Source organism: Oncorhynchus clarkii, chromosome 15 (assembly GCF_045791955.1).
Source record: "Oncorhynchus clarkii lewisi isolate Uvic-CL-2024 chromosome 15, UVic_Ocla_1.0, whole genome shotgun sequence".
In the NCBI taxonomy this organism is placed as follows: domain Eukaryota; kingdom Metazoa; phylum Chordata; class Actinopteri; order Salmoniformes; family Salmonidae; genus Oncorhynchus; species Oncorhynchus clarkii.
In genome coordinates, this window is record NC_092161.1 from 28,867,722 (window position 1) to 28,887,491 (window position 19,770).

Sequence of the window (19,770 nt, forward strand, 5' to 3'; positions counted from 1 at the left end):
ACGAAATATGCGTTGTTATTTTAAGAATGTGTGCCCAAAAGTCGACTCAAGACTAGTGCATGTCTCTTATACTTGGTTTGTTTTTGTTTGGTCCTGTATGAATGCTCCAAATTCCTGACCCTCGCCTATTGGCCAAGGAAGACGGGAATCTACTGGTGCTTGTCCAGGATTCAGCAGGTCTGTTCTTTGCACAAGGGCAACCTAAAAAGCCCTCCTGACTGTGCTTAACCGCTGTCTCTCAGCTACAGTGCATGTCTGTGCATGTCTACAAGCACTTTTTGTGAAGACATGACACTTTACTCATGTAGTGGAAAAAGTCAAGGTTCATCTATCTAGCATACCAAAAACAGCAGAAGCAAGGGCAACCTATTTTTAACGTATGTGCAAGGACAAAGGTATCTCTCGATGGAAACGTAGTAGGCATAGCCTATCTACAGGGACATCATGTGTTAGGAAATATTGGTGTCACCAACCTTTGCTGTTGCTTCTGGGGCCTTTGCACCCTGCCTTGAAAACCAACCTGGACTCGAGTAGACATAACATTAGTAAATGTAAATATATTAGCTAAAATGCTAAGTAGTTACAAACTAGCTATGTAAGTAGTTGTTAAAGTTGCTAAATGCTAATGTTGTCCGTGATGAGATTCGAACACGCATCCTTTGGGTTGCTAGACGTTCGCGTTAACCTTTTGTCTTATATAGCCATACCAAACATAACATATCATACTTATTTGAGTGTTCCGGCTTTACAGTTACAATGTTACATCTAGTCTATGCGACTAAGCTGTGAAAACATATCGGACGGAAGTGCTATAGTGTTAGCTCGGCCTTCTCTGGTTAGCAGATTTAAAACATGCGTTGGAGGGCGCCTTTGTTGTTTGTCTCTTGCTATGTGCTGTAAAACATCAAAGACGGGTTATGTTGAAATTGTGTAGGCAGGGCCTATAGTTGTTGTGGGGTGTATATTGCTGGGAGTATTTAAAAGGGGAATGTGTAGGCCTACGTTTTGTATGCTATTTCTCTGATGTGTCTGTGTATGAGTCAGTGCATGTGCCAGCTCTGGGAGATGCTGACTGGTTCTGTGAAGCATTCCTCTTAACTTTCTCACTTCCCAGTCCCTGACACGCCACTGATCAGAGAAGGACAGATAATGTACCCTCATCCTCTCTTGGGTAGGAAGCCTGACTGTCCATATGAACCTCAAATATCCTAACTGAAATGTAACCAATCGTTCTTGATTTGAGGAGAACATCATCTCTCTTTACATGTCAATGGTTTGTGTGATGTCACTGTATTATTGGAAGGTTATGAACACACTTAACTCTTTCAGCAGATGCTTCATTATTAGCATTCCAGTACCTGATCCAGTTATCAGTCCCTCTCTTCTATGTGGTGTGTATCTTTAGCAGGTACATGCAAAATGGCCTTTGCATTAGACACTCAACATTGGGCTATAAATAACCTGGCCTCTCCTGAAGATAAAGTGTTGAGGACAGACTATCCTTAGCTTCCTGGTGAACAGGTGTATTCATTAGTGCACACTGTAGCGAAACATTTTGCAACGGAAAGTGTTTTACAACAGAAACAAGAGTTTGTTATTGAACAAGTTCAGTTAGTCCCTCCTCGTTTTGGTCAGTTTGCTTCCGTTAGGTGAATACAAGCCTGCATCATTCACGCACGTGCACACACACCACCACCACCTCCTGACTTCTGAAGGTAAAGATGAATCCCATACATACAGTTGATTCGATTCGATCTCCCTAGTGGCGCAGCAGTCTAAGGCACTGTGTCTCAGTGCTAGAGGCGTCACTACAGACCCTGGTTCAATCCTGGGCTGTATCACAACTGGTCGTCATTAGGAGCCCCATAGGGCGGCGTACAATTGTGCCAGCGTCTTCCGGGTTAGGGTTTGGCCGGGGTAGGCAGTCATTGAAAATAAGAATTTGCTCTTAACTGACTTGCCTAGTTAAATAAATGTTCAATAAATAAAATCATGGGCTGTTAAGCCTTCTGTGTCGCCCACGTGTCAGTGGACACCATAGAGTGGGGTTGCTACACCACAGATGGCACATCAGCAGGGGAGAAATTCATCTTTCACACCTCCCTGTTGACACAGCGCCCCCGCACCAAATCTCCATCCTACAGTACATGATGCTGGAGCCATCCTATAGACAGTAGAGTTTAGTTGTCAGCCTGAGACAGGCCTAAGCAGTGAATTACCCCTGCATACTTCTGTTTGGAGCGTTTTATTCAAAGAGTTTTCTTTTTTGTGTCAGCTATTAATCCATGAAATGATATGCAGGCTTTGTTATAGGACGTGGAAGAATCACAAAAAACTATTATCTTCTTGTACCCCTACCTTGACTCATCACATAAAGCTGCTGTTTTCAGAATATCTGACCAGCCAACTTGAGACATTTTTAATTATCCCTCTATCAAAGCCTGAAAGCAGCTGCCTCTCCCTTTTGAAGCAATTTGTAATTATGCCCTCTGACTGTGAAATCGAGATGACTCACAGTGTGACTCCACCAGTTGCATTCTCTTCCTTATTTTCAGTCTCTAGGCTACATGACAGCTCAATCGTGTTCTCAACTTCCTTTTTTTTACTGTGGTAGAGTATAGTGGTAGCCCTCTACATTTTGAAAAGGTAATCATCTTTGCTTGGGTGGGATCTGTCGGAGATTGTTACATGTTACTAGTGCGTTCAGAAAGTATTCAGACCCCTTGACTTATTCTCAAATTGATTAAATATGTTTTTTCCCCTCATCAGTCTACACACAATACCCCACAATGACAAAGCAAAAACAGTTGTTTTGACCGTTTTTTGCACGTAAATAAAAAACTGATATCACATTTTACATAAGTGTTCAGACCCTTTACTCAGTACTTTGTTGAAGCACCTTTGGCAGCGATTACAGCCTTGAGTCTTCTTGGGTATATACCTACAAGCTTGGCACGCCTGTATTTGGGGAGTTCCTCCATTCTTCTCAGCAGATCCTCTCAAGCTCTGTCAGGTTGGATGGGGAGCATCGCTGCACAGTTATTTTCAGTTCTCTCCAGAGATGTTTGATCGGGTTCAAGTCCGGGCTCTGGCTTTGCCACTCAAGGACTTTGAGACTTGTCCCGAAGCCACTCCTGCATTGTCTTGGCTGTGTGCTTAGGGTCGTAGTCCTGTTGGAAGGTGAACCTTCACCCCAGTCTGAGGTCCTGAGAGTGCCCTAACCCATCTGGACAAGAGGAATACCTATGTGAGAATGCTGTTCATCGACTACAGCTCGGCATTCAACACCATAGTACCCTCCAAGCTCGTCATCAAGCTCGAGACCCTGGGTCTCGACCCCGCCCTGTGCAACTGGGTACTGGACTTCCTGACGGGCCGCCCCCAGGTGGTGAGGGTAGGCAACAACATCTCCCCCCCGCTGATCCTCAACACTGGGGCCCCACAAGGGTGCGTTCTGAGCCCTCTCCTGTACTCCCTGTTCACCCACGACTGCGTGGCCACGCACGCCTCCAACTCAATCATCAAGTTTGCGGACGACACAACAGTGGTAGGCTTGATTACCAACAACGACGAGACGGCCTACAGGGAGGAGGTGAGGGCCCTCGGAGTGTGGTGTCAGGAAAATAACCTCACACTCAACGTCAACAAAACTAAGGAGATGATTGTGGACTTCAGGAAACAGCAGAGGGAACACCCCTCTATCCACATCGATGGAACAGTAGTGGAGAGGGTAGCAAGTTTTAAGTTCCTCGGCATACACATCACAGACAAACTGAATTAGTCCACTCACACAGACAGCATTGTGAAGAAGGCGCAGCAGCGCCTCTTCAACCTCAGGAGGCTGAAGAAATTCGGCTTGTCACCAAAAGCACTCACAAACTTCTACAGATGCACAATCGAGAGCATCCTGTCGGGCTGTATCACCGCCTGGTACTGCAACTGCTCCGCCCTCAACCGTAAGGCTCTCCAGAGGGTAGTGAGGTCTGCACAACGCATCACCGGGGGCAAACTATCTGCCCTCCAGGACACCTACACCACCCGATGTCACAGGAAGGCCATAAAGATCATCAAGGACATCAACCACCCGAGCCACTGCCTGTTCACCCCGCTATCATCCAGAAGGCGAGGTCAGTACAGGTGCATCAAAGCTGGGACCGAGAGACTGAAAAACAGCTTCTATCTCAAGGCCATCAGACTGTTAAACAGCCACCACTAACATTGAGTGGCTGCTGCCAACACACTGACACTGACTCAACTCCAGCCACTTTAATAATGGGAATTGATGGGAAATGATGTAAATATATCACTAGCCACTTTAAACAATGCTACCTTATATAATGTTTACATACCCTACATTATTCATCTCATATGCATACGTATATACTGTACTCTATATCATCGACTGTATTCTTATGTAATACATGTATCACTAGCCACTTTAACTATGCCACTTTGTTTACATACTCATCTCATATGTATATACTGTACTCGATACCATCTACTGTATCTTGCCTATGCTGCTCTGTACCATCACTCATTCATATATCCTTATGTACATATTCTTTATCCCCTTACACTGTGTACAATACAGTAGTTTTGGAATTGTTAGTTAGATTACTTGTTATTACTGCATTGTCGGAACTAGAAGCACAAGCATTTCGCTACACTCGCATTAACATCTTCTAACCATGTGTATGTGACAAATAAAATTTGATTTGATTTGCTCTGGAGCAGGTTTTCATCAAGGATCTCTCTGTACTTTGCTCCGTTCATCTTTCCCTCATTCCTGACTAGTCTCCCAGTCCCTGCTGCTGAAAAACATCCCCACATTATGATGCTGCCATCATGCTTCACTGTAGGGATGGTGCCAGGTTTCCTCCATACGTGACCCTTGGCATTCAGGCCAAAGAGTTCAATCTTGGTTTCATCAGACCAGAGAATCTTGTTTCTTATGGTCTGAGCGTCCTTTAGATGCCTTTTGGCAAACTCCAAGCGGGCTGTCATGTGCCTTTTTACTGAGGAGTGTCTTCCGTCTGGCCACTCTAACATAAAGGCCTGATTGGTGGAGTGCTGCAAAGATGAGAGAACCTTCCAGAAGGACAACCATCTCCACAGATAAACCCTGGAGCTTTGTCAGAGTGACCATCAGGTTCTTGGTAATTTTTTGGTACCCTTCCCCAGATCTGTGCCTCGACACAATCCTGTTTCGAGACTCTACAGACAATTAGTTTGACTTCATGGCTTGGTTTTTGCTCTGATATACTCTGTCAACTGTTTGACCTTTTATATAGACAGGTGTGTGTACTTTTTCCAAACCATGTCTAATCAATTGAATTTACTACAGGTGGACTCCAATTAAGTTGCCGAAACATCTCAAGGAGGACCAATTGAAACGATGCAACTGAGCTCACTTTCGGGTCTCATAGCAAATGTTTTTCACAATTTTATGTAAATAATGTCTTTTTAAAATTTTAAATAAATGTGCTTGCCTAAATGGTAGAGGTCGACCGATTATGATTTTTCAATTCCGATACCGATTATTGGAGGACAAAAAAAGCAGATACCGACTGGAATTATTTTTTTTGTTGTAATAATGACAATTAAAACATTACTGAATGAACACTTATTTTAACTTAATATAATACATCAATAAAATCAATTTAGCCTCAAATAAAAAAAAATGGTTTAAATAATGCAAAAACAAAGTGTTGGAGAAGAAAGTAAAAGTGCAATACAGTGGGGCAAAAAAGTATTTAGTCAGCCACCAATTGTGCAAGTTCTCCTACTTAAAAAGATGGGAGGCCTGTAATTTTCATCATAGGTACACTACAACTATGACAGACATAATGAGAAAAAAAAATCCAGAAAATCACATTTTTAATGAATTTATTTGCAAATTATAGTGGAAAATAAACTTTTGTTCTTGACCAAATACTTATCTCAATACTTTGTCATTGCCAACAAAGGGTATATAACAGAGGTCAAACGTTTTCTGTAAGTCTTCACAAGGTTTTCACACACTGTTGCTGGTATTTTGGCCCATTCCTCCATGCAGATCTCCTCTAGAGCAGTGATGTTTTGGGGCTGTTGCTGGGCAACACGGACTTTCAACTCCCTCCAAAGATCTTCTATGGGGTTGAGATCTGGAGACTGGCTAGGCCACTCCAGGACCTTGAAATGCTTCTTACGAAGCCACTCCTTCGTTGCCCGGGCCGTGTGTTTGGGATCATTGTCATGCTGAAAGACCCAGCCAGGTTTCATCTTCAATGCCCTTGGTGATGGAAGGAGGTTTTCACTCAAAATCTCACGATACATGGCCCCATTCATTCTTTCCTTTACACAAATCAGTCGTCCTGGTCCCTTTGCAGAAAAACAGCCCCAAAGCATGATGTTTCGACCCCCATGCTTCACAGTAGGTATGGTGTTCTTTGGATGCGACTCAGCATTCTTTGTCCTCCAAACACGACGAGTTGAGTTTTTACCAAAAAGTTATATTTTGGTTTCATCTGACCATATGCCATTCTCCCAATCTTCTTCTGGATCATCCAAATGCTCTCTAGCAAACTTCAGACGGGCCTGGACATGTACTGGCTTAAGCAGGGGGACAAGTCTGGCACTGCAGGATTTGAGTCACTGGCGGCGTAGTGTGTTACTGATGGTAGGCTTTGTTACTTTGGTCCCAGATCTCTGCAGGTCATTCACTAGGTCCCCCCGTGTGGTTCTGGGATTTTTGCTCACCGTTCTTGTGATCATTTTGACCCCACGGGGTGAGATCTTGCGTGGAGCCCCAGATCGTGGGAGATTATCAGTGGTCTTGTATGTCTTCCATTTCCTAATAATTGCTCCCACAGTTGATTTCTTCAAACCAAGCTGCTTACCTATTGCAGATTCAGTCTTCCCAACCTGGTGCAGGTCTACAATTTTGTTTCTGGTGTACTTTGACAGCTCTTTGGTCTTGGCCATAGTGGAGTTTGGAGTGTGACTGTTTGAGGCTGTGGACAGGTGTCTTTTATACTGATAACAAGTTGAAACAGGTGCCATTAATACAGGTAACGAGTGGAGGACAGAGGAGCCTCTTAAAGAAGAAGTTACAGGTCTGTGAGAGCCAGAAATCTTGCTTGTTTGTAGGTGACCAAATACTTATTTTCCACCATAATTTGCAAATAAATAAATTAAAAATCCTACAATGTGATTTTCTGGATTTTTTTTCTTCTCATTTTGTCTGTCATAGTTGAAGTGTACCTATGATGAAAATTACAGGCCTCTCATCTTTTTAAGTGGGAGAACTTGCACGATTGGTGGCTGACTAAATACTTTTTTGCCCCACTGTATGTGCCATGTAAAAAAAAGCTAACGTTTAAGTTCCTTGCTCAGAACATGAGAACATATGAAAGCTGGTGGTTCCTTTTAACATGAGTCTTCAATATTCCCAGGTAAGAGGTTTTAGGTTGTAGTTATTATAGGACTATTTCCCTCTATACCATTTGTATTTCATTAACCTTTTGACTTTTGGATGTTCTTATAGGCACTTTAGTATTGCCAGTGTAACAGTATAGCTTCAGTCCCTCTCCTCGCGCCTCCCTAGGCTCGAATCAGAAACACAACGACAACAGCCACCCTCGAAGCAGCGTTACCCATGCAGAGCAAGGGAAACAACCACAGGCTCAGAGCGAGTGCTGTTTGAAACGCTATTAGCGCACGCTAACTAGCCAGCCATTTCACTTCGGTTACACCAGCCTCATCTCGGGAGTTGATAGGCTTGAAGTCATAAACAGCGCAATGCTTGACGCACAACGAAAAGCTGCTGGCAAAACGCACTAAAGTGCTGTTTGAATTCATGTTTACGCTCCTGCTTCTGCCTACCACTGCTCAGTCAGATACTTAGATGCTTGTATGCTCAGTCAGATTATACGCAACGCAGGACACGCTAGATAATATCTAGTAATATCATCAACTATGTGTGATTATGATTGATTGTTTTTTTATAAGAAGTTTAATGCTAGCTAGCAACTTACCTTGGCTTACTGCATTCGCGTAACAGGCAGTCAGTCTCCTTGTGGAGTGCAACAAGAGGCAGGTCGTTATTGGGTTGGACTAGTTAACTGTAAGGTTGCGAGATTGGATCCCCCGAGCTGACAAGGTAAAAATCTGTCGTTCTGCCCCTAAAGGAGGCAGTTAACTCACCGTTCCTAGGCCGTCATTGAAAATAAGATTGTCTTCTTAACTGACTTGCCTAGTTAAATAAAGATTAAATAAAGTTGTATAAATAAAAAAAATCTGCAAAATCGGTGTCCAAAAACACAGATTTCCGATTGTTATAAAAACTTGAAATCGGCCCTAATTAATCGGCCATTCTGATTAATCGGTCAACCTCTACTAAATGCCAAGCGTCACATCTGGAGGAAACCCGGCACCATCCCTACGGTGAAGCTTGGTGGTGACATCATCATGCTGTGGGGATGTTTTTCAGGTGCAGGGACTGGGAGACTAGTCAGGATCGAGGGAAAAGTGAACGGAGCAAAGTACAGAGAGATCCTTGATGAAAACCTGCTCAGGACCTTAGACTGGGGCAAAGGTTCATCTTTCAACAGGACAACAACGCTAAGCACACAGCCAAGAAAGCACAGGAGTGGCTCTGGGACAAGTCTCTGAATGTCCTTGAGTGGCCCAGCCAGAGTCTGTACTTGAACCCGATCAAACATCTCTTGAGAGACCTGAAAATACTCTCTCCATCCAACCTGACAGAGCTTGAGAAGATCTGCAGAGAAGAATGGGAGAAACTCCCTAAATTAATTTGTAATCGCTGCCAAAGGTGCTTCAACAAAGCATTGAGTAAAGGGTCTGAATATTTATGTAAATGTGATATTTCAGTTTTTTATGTATTTAATAAATTAGCAAAAATTTCTAACCCTGTTTTTGCTTTGTCATTATGGGATATTGTGTGTAGATTGAGGGGGGGAAACTATTTAATACATTTTAGAATAAGGCTGTAACGTAACAAAATGTGGAAAAAGTCAAGGGGTCTGAATACTTTCCAAAGCTACTGTTTGTTCACTGTCATGGAAAGAGTGCATGGTATTTTCAGTAATCAACTTGGGCTAGTCTAGGCTTCCATCAATGCAGGTTTTTATTGCCTGCCTGGTGCTTGTAATGCGACTGGAGATGAATGAGGCTGCCTCAGAGCTACAATTCTCCACAGTGCCTAATTTGTTTTAACATATTTTGTTGGAGTGTCACCTCCACGCAGACAGATCTGCCTCAGTTTTTGTCGGGGGGAAAAAAATCGATGCAGAGTTAGACCTTAGTTAAGATGTGTTTTGTTCATTAGGCTTATATAACCGGCTCTAGTTTGAATATGATCATCCACACCCCCTTGAATAAAAAGCGTGAGCCAGTTTTCCTCCTCGGCTCTAAGCCCTATCTCACTCACAGTGAGCAACTGGAAGCTGTTGCCACGGTAACACACGTTTTAATTGAGAATGTATCAAACATGTAAAACCACACCAGCTAATTGAACAAATTGTGTCCCTCGCTTCGTAGTCAGCTAACCTTTTTACTACTCTGACAAACGTCTCACTTTTTTCTCATGAGTGGGTCATTCTTATTCAGCACGACACGATGAGGGAGAGGAGAGCTGCAACTGCTTACCCTCTAAAATGCAACGTCGCTTTGTGTCTTCTAATTACTATGTTTTAAATTAGCATTGGGATTAGAGGTCGACCGATTAATCGGAATGGCCTATTAATTAGGGCCGATTGCAAGTTTTCATAACAATCGGAAATCGGTATTTTTGGGCTCCGTTTTCCGATTTAAAAAAGAAGGGAAAAAAAAGTTTATACCTTTTTATTTAACTTGGCAAGTCCGTTAAGAACACATTCTTATTTTCAATGACTGCCTAGGAACTGTGGGTTAACTGCCTTGTTCAGGGGCAGAACGACAGATTTTCACCTTGTCAGCTCAGGGGTTTCAATATTGCAACCGCACAGTTAACTAGTCCAACGCTCTAACCATTGCACTCCACGAGTAGCCTGCCTGTTATGCGAATGCAGTAGAAGCCAAGGTAAGTTGCTAGCTAGCATTAAACTTCTTATAAAAAACAATCAATCATAATCACTAGTTATAACTACTAATCCAGTTTAGCAGGCAATATTAACCAGGTGAAATTGTGTCATTTCTCTTGCGTTCATTGCACACAGAGTCGGGGTATATGCAACAGTTTGGGCCACCTTGCTCATTGCGAACTAATTTGCCAGAATTTTACGTAATTATGACATACATTGAAGGTTTTGCAATGTAACAAGAATATTTAGACTTAGGGATGCCACCCGTTAGATAAAATACTGAACGGTTCCGTATTTCACTGAAATAATAAACATTTGTTCATGATAGTTTCCGGATTCGATCATATTAATGACCAAAGGCTTGTATGTCTGTGTGTTATTATGTTATAATTAAGTCTGATTTGATAGAGCAGTCTGACTGAGCAGCAGCAGGCCCGTAATCATTAATTCAAACAGCACTTTCGTGCGTTTTGCCAGCAGCTCTTCTCAAGCACAGCGCTGTTTATGACTTCAAGGCTATCAGCCTAATGGCTGGTGTAACCAATGTGAAATGGCTAGCTAGTTAGCTGGGTGTGTGCTAATACTGTTTCAAACGTCACTCGCTTTTAGATTTGGAGTAGTTATTCCCCTTGCGCTGCAAGGGCCGTGGCTTTTGTGGAGCGATGGGTAACAATGCTTCGAGTGTGGCTGTTGTCGATGTGTTCCTGGTTCGAGCCCAGGTAGGGGCGAGGAGGGCGACGGAAGCTATACTGTTACACTGGCAATACTATAGTGCCTATAAGAACATCCAATAGTCAAAGCTATATGAAATATAAATGGTATAGAGAGAAATAGTCCTATAAATACTATATTAACTAAAACCTCTTACCTTGGAATATTGAAGTCTCATGTTAAAAGGAACCACCAACTTTCATATGTTCTCATGTTCTGAGCAAGGAACTTAAACGTTAGCTTTTTTACATGGCACATATTTTACATGGCACATATTACTTTCTTCTCCAACACTTTGTTTTTGCATTATTTAAACCAAATTGAACATGTTTTGAGGCTAAATTGATTTTATTGATGTTTTATATGAAGTTAAAATAAGTGTTAATTCAGTATTGTTTTTATTGTCATTATTACAAATAAAAAAAAATGGCTGATTAATCGGTATCGGTTTTTTGGGCCTCCAATAATCGGTATCGGCGTTGAAAAATCATAATCGGTCGATCTCTAATTGGGATCATCACGCAAACCGAATGTTCTTGGAAAGTCATGTTCCCAACTGACCCTGGATCTGCGGACCATGCAAATCATCATGCGTTGACTCCACATCAGCCGCTATTGATTTAAATGATGGCCTGCTTCATAGTGACAGCACATTGTAGTTTCCAACATGTGCTGTCCCACATATTGACCTCTCTGTAAATGCAAACACGTTTGTTGACAGTCCGTTTATTTTTCAAAGACTCAAGGAAGTTCCGTTTCTATGCTACAAAAATGGCTTTTGTTTCTCTCCACTTATATAGCCTGTGCATTTATGATGCTCATCTGTTTTTCGGGGTACCGTTATTGCGATTTAAAGAAACCTGACATGCAATGGGGGTCAATCAATGTTTCTTTCGCATGCATCAAGCACTGACCCTAGGGTGTGTCAATGCATGCTCACTCCAGATGCAGTGTAGCTACAACCGGTGTAATATGGGACCTGTTTACCAGGCCATTATCACAATGTCATTTAGAAAATGAAGTCTACTACCGTCCTACAATCAGGGTCTAAATAGAATCTGTATTCAAGTCGTTGTTTGCTTAGTTCTCTCAGGCTTGATTCTGCCTATCGTGTTGTTACATATTAAGACGTGTGTGTGTGTGTAATAGAAATGACAAGTTGACCCAGCAGTCTCTTGAACAGCCTGTATCTTAGAACAGTGAATACAATCTAAACCAAAGCTCTTATTCCACATCACGTTGGTGGGGTTAAAGCGTAGTACCTCTCCAGCGGTGTTGCTCAATGATGCGTAACTTATTCCATGATGCCTTGGCACCGATGTCACTTAATGTCCAAAGTGACAAGCCAAGTCCATTTTTATTTGGTATAGACCTAGAGCCCTTTGCTCTGGCGATACTTCCCCTTTTAAAACCTACAGTGTATCATAAACACATTTTTATTACAGTGGTAATAAGGTTCTACAGTGAAACATAAAGGGTGATCTGAAAGGAAGTAGATATTTGATATCCCATTTCCACGAGTATAACTATGAGGGGACTTTGAGCACAAAGTTCTTCAATTTCTAAGTCTTGTGTGGATTTCAGCCAACTCCAAGCCGAGATATCTTTGAAAGTTTCTCTCCAGAGCTCACTCGGAGTGACTGACTCGTTCGAGTGTTGTAGGCCAACGTCAAAGAAGTAGAAGTCCAATCACATTCATGCATGAGCACTGCTAGTTCATTATGGCAGGCCATTTGTTTGCAGCCTATTTGTATGCAGGCTGATGAATCGTGGAGTAGTACAGCGCCCCCGGTCCTAATTGTCTCCGTCTACTGAACCTGCACTCAACCACACTCCGGAAAGGGCCAGAGAACTTGAGAGGTGCGTGCTTGGGGTTCATGTTCAAGTGGCTTTTCAAATCCAAATGGTTTTTAAAGAAAAGATCAGGTCGAAGCATATCTTGTCATGAGGGTTCTCGTCACCAGTGATTCTCAAGGGGTGGTTCCGAAGTCTGGACCCAGTGCTGGGACTGGTCGTTCTTGGGTCAGTTAGCTATAAAGCTTTGGTTGTGGTTATCAACATGGTTATGTCTATTTGGTGTGTCACAAAATTCAAAAGGCTTTATGCGGGTGACAATGCAAAAAAAAAAAAAGAAGTTTGTTGTGACCATAGAAATAGAATGTCTATGGTTGTGACAATGAGGATTCCCCCCCTTCACCCCCAACCCCCATCTTGCACCTCAAACCACATTGGCTGATTTTAATTGCAGTGAACACAAGTCTTGGTTGAACAAACATTATGAATATTTTGTCTGGGCCCTATTGTAGCCTAACAGGAGGAAGTGGACTAGGGAGTGCAGTGGAAAATCCGAAGTACACACTGAATGAGAGGAAGTGTTGCACAATAGGAAGTGGTGTGCGTCTGGCCGCTGTGCCTCCCAGTTTCTACAAGACTGCTGCAACGTTGCCCTTCTCAAGAAACCCAGTCTGCATGAGAATCACGAAGGGCTGCACCTGTGACTGACTGTTGTCCAATAAATTCTCAACCTCTGGTAACATTGCATCCATGTGTCCTGTAATGTTAAGTGTTCAGTAATCTAGGGATAATCAAGGTCCTGGAGGTTGGAAATGTTTGTTGTGGCCAAGTGAAACTTTTGAGCTATTACATGATAATTGGACCAGAGGGATAGACCGAGAGGAATGTCGAATATTGTCCAGGTTAAGTTTTGTCGCAAAACTTGCTGTCAAAAAGAAGGAGCAAGAAAATGAGTTGATAAAGACTGTTCATATCTGTTTTGGGAGGATGATTTGACTCACTGACTTAATTAACCTTTGTTTTCAGAACCTGACCTCTGCTGGAGGACTGTGACCTTGGCCACCCGCCAGGCTCGGCCTCCTTCCTCCTGACTGACACCTCCAGAGCTTCTGCTGGTTAGTATTAACACAAAGTTACCCCTATACGCTGATCTTGTGTCAGTTTTGCATTTCCCCTAGTAATGGTAGGTTAGGATTGGGGGGAGGGGAAACGGATCCTAGTTCTGTAACTAGGGGAAGCTTCACCCCGGAGCTATCAACACCCACTGCTGTCATGTCCTGACTCATCTAACTTTAGGGTTCAACCGTAACACCACAGCAGAATATGCTATTCTGCTATAAGGCCTTTCTATTGGATTCTTTATACCTCAAGTGGAACATGACTTTGTGGAACTTCAGCTCTAACTGTGGTCACTCTTAAGCATAGTTATTTTTCTCCTCGTTTTAAGTTCCTGTTATTATTTGGCGCTAGAAGAGCGCTGTCGTTTGACTTTTTCCCCATCAGGGTCACAATGTGAACACGGTTTGTGTAATGCTGGTATGGAAACGAAGTGCGTTGTGGGCCATGGAATCGGTCGGAGTAAACAAGCAAACAAGAGCTTACTCCAGTGGCTTAGGTCTTTTATCGTTTTTCTGACTGATTAATAGTTTGTTCGGCCGGGTTTCTGTCTGAACATTTGTGATAGTTTGTTTTATTTTGTTATGCTAGTTTAGCCAATGTAAAATGGCTAGCTAGTTAGCTGTGCGTGCTAGTAGTGTTCTATCAGTGACGTCACCTGCTCTGAGAACTTGAATTAGTTGTTCGTGGAGTGACAGATAAGTTGTACGTGTGTTCAGAGGGTTCTTAGTTCGAGCTCAGGTTGAGTCAAGGAAGAGGGACGGAAGCAACACTGTTACACTAGGTCCCTGACCCTCACACATTCACTATTTTGCGTTGTTATATCAAAGGTAAGCTGTTCTTCTGTGGAGGCTAATGTGTCTGTTGTGTCCTAGAGTGGCTGTGTACAGATGGAAGCTTTCACTGTGATTTTCTGGAGCACCTCACCTACACAACAAGCCCTAGCTACAACTAGCCTAGAATCTTGCACAGCTTCCTTTCAGACACATTGGATCAGTCAGAAATAGGTGATAACATCACTACCCTCTATTACAGTTCCTGCTTGTGTGATTTTTGCCTCCCTTGTTTATATTTTCCCTTCAGTCTCCTTGGAGACCGTTACCATGGCGTGGCAGCGGAGCTGTCAATCTTGGGCCTAATCAGAGGTGTCAGAGCACGTTGTTACAATACCTGCCCACCTGTCTCGCACCACAGCTTCCCACCTGTCTGTCTGATACAGCTGGAGACAATCCAAGCCGTCTAGGACTAAATAAGCCAATACCATTTCATATGTTCTGTGTGGTATGTTTAGTTAAACATCAGTTCATGAAGGGTTTTACATTAAAACCGTAGCCTAACTGAAATATCATGATTATCATGCAATTTGTTAGAAGTGGTGAGTTGTAACTACAGAGTGGAGATGATCGAGTGAATGCGGCATTCCTTTCACTGAACGCTGAGGTAAGATTAGCTTCTGTAAACCAGGGGAGGTGTGTACTGTAGTAAAGTAGCCTGAGGTAAAGCTTTTCACTGTAGCTCTGGTAAAAAATAATAATAATAATGAGGCAGTACTGCCACCAGCTGGTGATGTAAAAATATTTATAAACCGTAGACTATGGTATGATGTCATACAGTGCCTAGAAAAAGTCTTACACGCCCCTTTCAGTCTTTAAAATTACTTCTAAAAATGGAACATATTTTTTTCCTACCGATAAACACAACCTACTCAACTTTTCCAAAGTGAAAGATATATATATATATATATATATATATATATATATATATATATATATATATATACATTTTTCCAAATGGATGCAAAATAAAACATGTATTCACACCCCAGAGTTAGTACTTGGTGGAATAATCTTATGCACCCATTACAGCTGTGAATCATTTTGAATGAGATTCTACCTTTTCACAACTCTTACGGAAACATAGATTGTTTTGTCAAAATAAGCAGATTTAGGACCATTATTAACACTTACTGGAAAGCCATTCTGGTGTGTCGTTGACATAAAAAATTGGGAAATTGTTCCGCTGAAAAAGAAAACTCTATCCCAGGGTTAGTTATTCAGACAACCAAGGCAGCGTTTCCACTAACTTTTTATCTGGACTTTCCTCCTTTCATATTTCTTTAGATCCTGACAAACTCCCCAGTCCCTGCCGGTGACAAGCATACCCATAACATGACGCTGCCACCACAATAAATGGAAATATAAAAGGATCAAGAACACTGCATTATCTCCACATTACTGGCCTGGGCCAGAAAGTAAACATAATGAAGCCTTTGTTAAAAACAAATCTACCTCAAATCATCCATTCTGTTTGCAACAAGGGTGTTAAGTAATACTGCAAGTCAAGCAAATAAATTAATGTTTTGGCCTAAATTAAAAACTACAGGCTTGGGTCAAATCCAATAACACACGGAGTGAAACCCTCTGCAATGGGTTTGGTTTTCACTGGAAGGGACTGGGGAGTTTGTCAGAATACAAATAAATATGAATGGAGAAAAGCCAAGGTCAATATTTGGGAAAACCTGCCTGAATCAAACCTGCCTGGCATAGTTTTATTTTTCAGCCTGACAATTACAAAAAAATGTAATGCCAAGGACATACCAGAAAGTATTTCCAAGAAGTGTTGTGTTCATGAGTGGTCCAGTCACAGTCCTGAATTTGCTTGAAAATCTAAAGGTTTGAATATTGCTGTCCATCAATGACTCCCCACCAAATTTCCTGAGGTTGAGCAATTTTTGACAAAAACAATGGATACATGATGCCCCAGGAGTTGTGCAAAGTTAGTAGAATTTTATTTAAAATTATTCACAGCTGTATTGGCCGCCAAATGTGCTTCAACCAAGTATTCACTTTGGGGTGTGAAGACTTATGGGTCGTTCCACGAAAGGGTCCCTTTTGATATTTTAAGTAAAAATTGTGCACAAATCTTGCATTTTAAAAGCCTGTTACATTAAATGAAGTGCTCTTTTGGGCAATTCAATAAATCATGATTTTTTTTATATGAATAAAAACTCACTGAAGTGCCAAAAGTCATTGACAAGTCACTTAACCCCAATATTTCTCGAAGGTTTTACCATCATTGTAAAGCCCTGGTTATGTTGCTTCGTCAGTCATTTCTGAAGAGGTATTATTTACTTCATGTGATTTAGGGATTCATTTTAAGGTTAGCCCTATAGTGAAACTATACCTTTTGGATTTTTTTTCTTTTTCAAAGGAAACGTGGAACATCTAATAGTCAAATCATAGTGTAAAAGCAGGTGAGCTGGTTCTACTCTTTCACACAACTATCTTCCATCCCCCCTGTCACAAGGGGATTTATGGCTGATTTTAAAATGTCATCAACCAACCCTGTTGCTGTTTTTGGCTGTTATTAATGGGAACTTACTATAGTATTTTTTATTTAACCTCTTGAGACGGGGAAATTAGTATTTTATTAAGTTGAATATGTGGTCTTTTATAACAGAATGTAAAAATTAGGTGAAATAACGTTTTTTCTTTTACCAAGTTACACTACTCAAAAGGCACTTTTCTATTTATTTATTTATTCGTTTAACCTTTATTTAACTAGGTAAGTCAGTTAAGAACAAATTCTTATTTACAATGACGGCCAAACCCGGGCGACGCTGGGCCAATTTTGCGCCGCCCTACGGGACTCCCAATCACGGCCGGTTGTGATGCAGCCTGGATTCGAACCAGCCTCAAGCTCTGAGATGCAGTGCGCCACTCGGGAGCCCACCTACTTGGTGCAATCAAGACATCTTCATTGAACATTCCCCCCCCCCCCCCCCCAAAAGAAATGATAACAATCATTTGTCTTTCACTTTGAAACCGTGGAGTAGGTTGTGTAGATCGGAAGGGGGAAAAATGGAATGCAAGTCCCTTTTTTAGATCACATTTTAAGGCGGCAAATGTCTTAATGAATATGTTTCACCTGTGTAGTCACTGTGTAGTGTCATAACTTTGCTTACTGCCTCCTCCATCCATGGTTTATTGACTTACTCTGTGTAGCCAAGTATTCTCTGACCAGTGGGACTCCTTGGCCTTTGGAACTGCGGTGTTTCATGAAATGGCAACTATTCATACAGTACAGAGAGACGCTCATGGATCGTGTGGCTGAAGACGATTTAGGCGACATATTTCACTTAGAAAATGTCCTGAAGGCACTTTGCCATGTCAAATATATCTATGGCTTTCTTTTCGGCGAACATCTGGGAGACTGCAACACACACACAGGCCCCACATCCCCATGAATAGGAAATGAGAGATGATATCGGTCTGTGGTGGGTGATTTGCAGAGTGGCTTGTTGTGTCAGCTAAAGTATCAGCTGACTGCTTGATTATTTATGTTCCTGTAGGGTTGACATGCTCTTCACCTCAGCAGCCTCCGCTCCCCTGAGCATCACACCAGTTGTTTGCTCTTTCTCTTTGCGCTCTCTCTCTCTGGGCCCGGCCTTTCTCTGCATGCTCTCTCTCTCTCTCTCTCTTTGTCTCCTGTTTATCTTGTAGGCGTCTGTCTGTCCTATAAGGCAGGCCATAGGAATTATAGTATTACTGTCTCTAATTATGACAATTGCAAATGCACACTATGTGGACACCCCTTCAAATGAGTGGATTTGGCTATTTCAGCCACACCTGTTGCTGACTGGTGTTTAAAACTGTTAGTCAGGAGCTTCATGAAATGGCTTTCCATGGCCGAGCAGCCACACACAAGCCTAAAATCCCCATGCGGAATGCCAAGTGTCGGCTGGAATGGTGTAAAGCCCGCTGCCATTGGACTCTGGAGCAGTGGAAACGCGTTCTCTGGAATGACGAATCACGCTTCACCATCTAGCAGTCCAACAGACTAATCTAGAGTTGGTGGATGCCAGGAGGACACTACCTGCCACACTGCATAGTGCCAACTGTAAAGTTTGGTGGTGGAGGAATAATGGTCTAGGGCTGTTTTTCATGTTTCGAGCTAGACCCCTTAGTTCCAGTGAGGGGAAATCTTAACGCTACAGCATACAATTACATTCTAGACGATTCTGTGCTTCCAACTTTTTGGCAACAGTTTGTCGAAGGCCCTTTCCTGTCCATACAGAAATGGTTTGTCAAGGTCCGTGTGGAAGAACATGACTGGCTTGCACAGAGCCCTGCCCTCAACCCCATCGAACACCTTTGGGATGAATTGTAACACCGACTGCGAGCCAGGCTTAATCGCCCAACGTCAGTGCCCGACTTCACTATTGCTGTTGTGGCTGAATGGAAGCAAGTCCCTGCTGCAATGTTCCAACATCTAGTGGAAAGCCTTCCCAGAAGAGTGGAGGCTGTTATAGCAGCAAAGGGAGGACCAATTCCATATTAATGCCAATGATTTTGAAATGAGATGTTCGATGAGCAGGTGTCCACATACGTTTGGTCATGTAGTGTATACATGTTACCCTGTAGATTTCGAAATAGACACCGGGTGGCGCTCTAAGACAATTGTTTGACACTAGCCCCTCTTTGCCCTTGATGCAGTGCAAGACAAGATGTTTGCTAATCTGAGGAGTTACTGCAGTGTTTGTGAGCTGAGGCGATATCCCTATGTCAGAGGATGGGCTGCAGCAAGTAGCCCAGGTTGCACGACAACATTTAGAACCCTGACCTCTCCACGGCTTTTGAGATCCAACTCGGTTAGTGGAGCATGGCACTTGCAATGCCAGGCTTGTTGGTTCAATTCCCGCCGGGGCCACCCATATATGTATATATATAATATATATCTTTTTTTTTATGCATGCACTACTGTGAGTCGCTTTGGATAAGTGTCTGCATAATGGCATATATTATTAATCCAACAGGTTATGCTAATGAATCCATAGTGGTTTTAGTAAAAAGTGACTTCACATCAATGTCAGGGTTGATGCGTGTGCAATTATGATTTTGGAATGTTTTGATGGGAGATCTGGTTAATTGGGGAAATTAAACCGTAGACCAAACATCTGGGGAAATAAAGACTGTTGTTAAATATCTCAATCAGTGTCCTTCGTCTTTAGTTTTGCGGTGGTGCCTGAAGGATGTGTCGCTGAAGTTGGCATGTGTGTCCCTACCATCGTGGTTCAGAGTTTGGGAGT

At 42.5% G+C, this 19,770-nt stretch overlaps 1 protein-coding gene across 3 annotated transcripts in view; it reads left to right on the forward strand.

Moving 5' to 3' along the window:
- The window catches only part of LOC139367161 (family with sequence similarity 49 member Bb), a 40,778-nt gene that overhangs the window by 3,580 nt on the left and 17,428 nt on the right, over positions 1–19,770 (forward strand). For 2 of the 3 annotated variants that reach the window (XM_071105283.1, XM_071105284.1), the window contains exon 2: positions 13,593–13,681. The gene's annotated coding sequence lies outside the window, so the exon portion shown is untranslated. Of the gene's footprint in view, positions 1–12,530; positions 12,633–13,078; positions 13,303–13,592; positions 13,682–19,770 lie in introns of all 3 variants that reach the window. The other variant, XM_071105285.1, reaches the window with a different exon arrangement.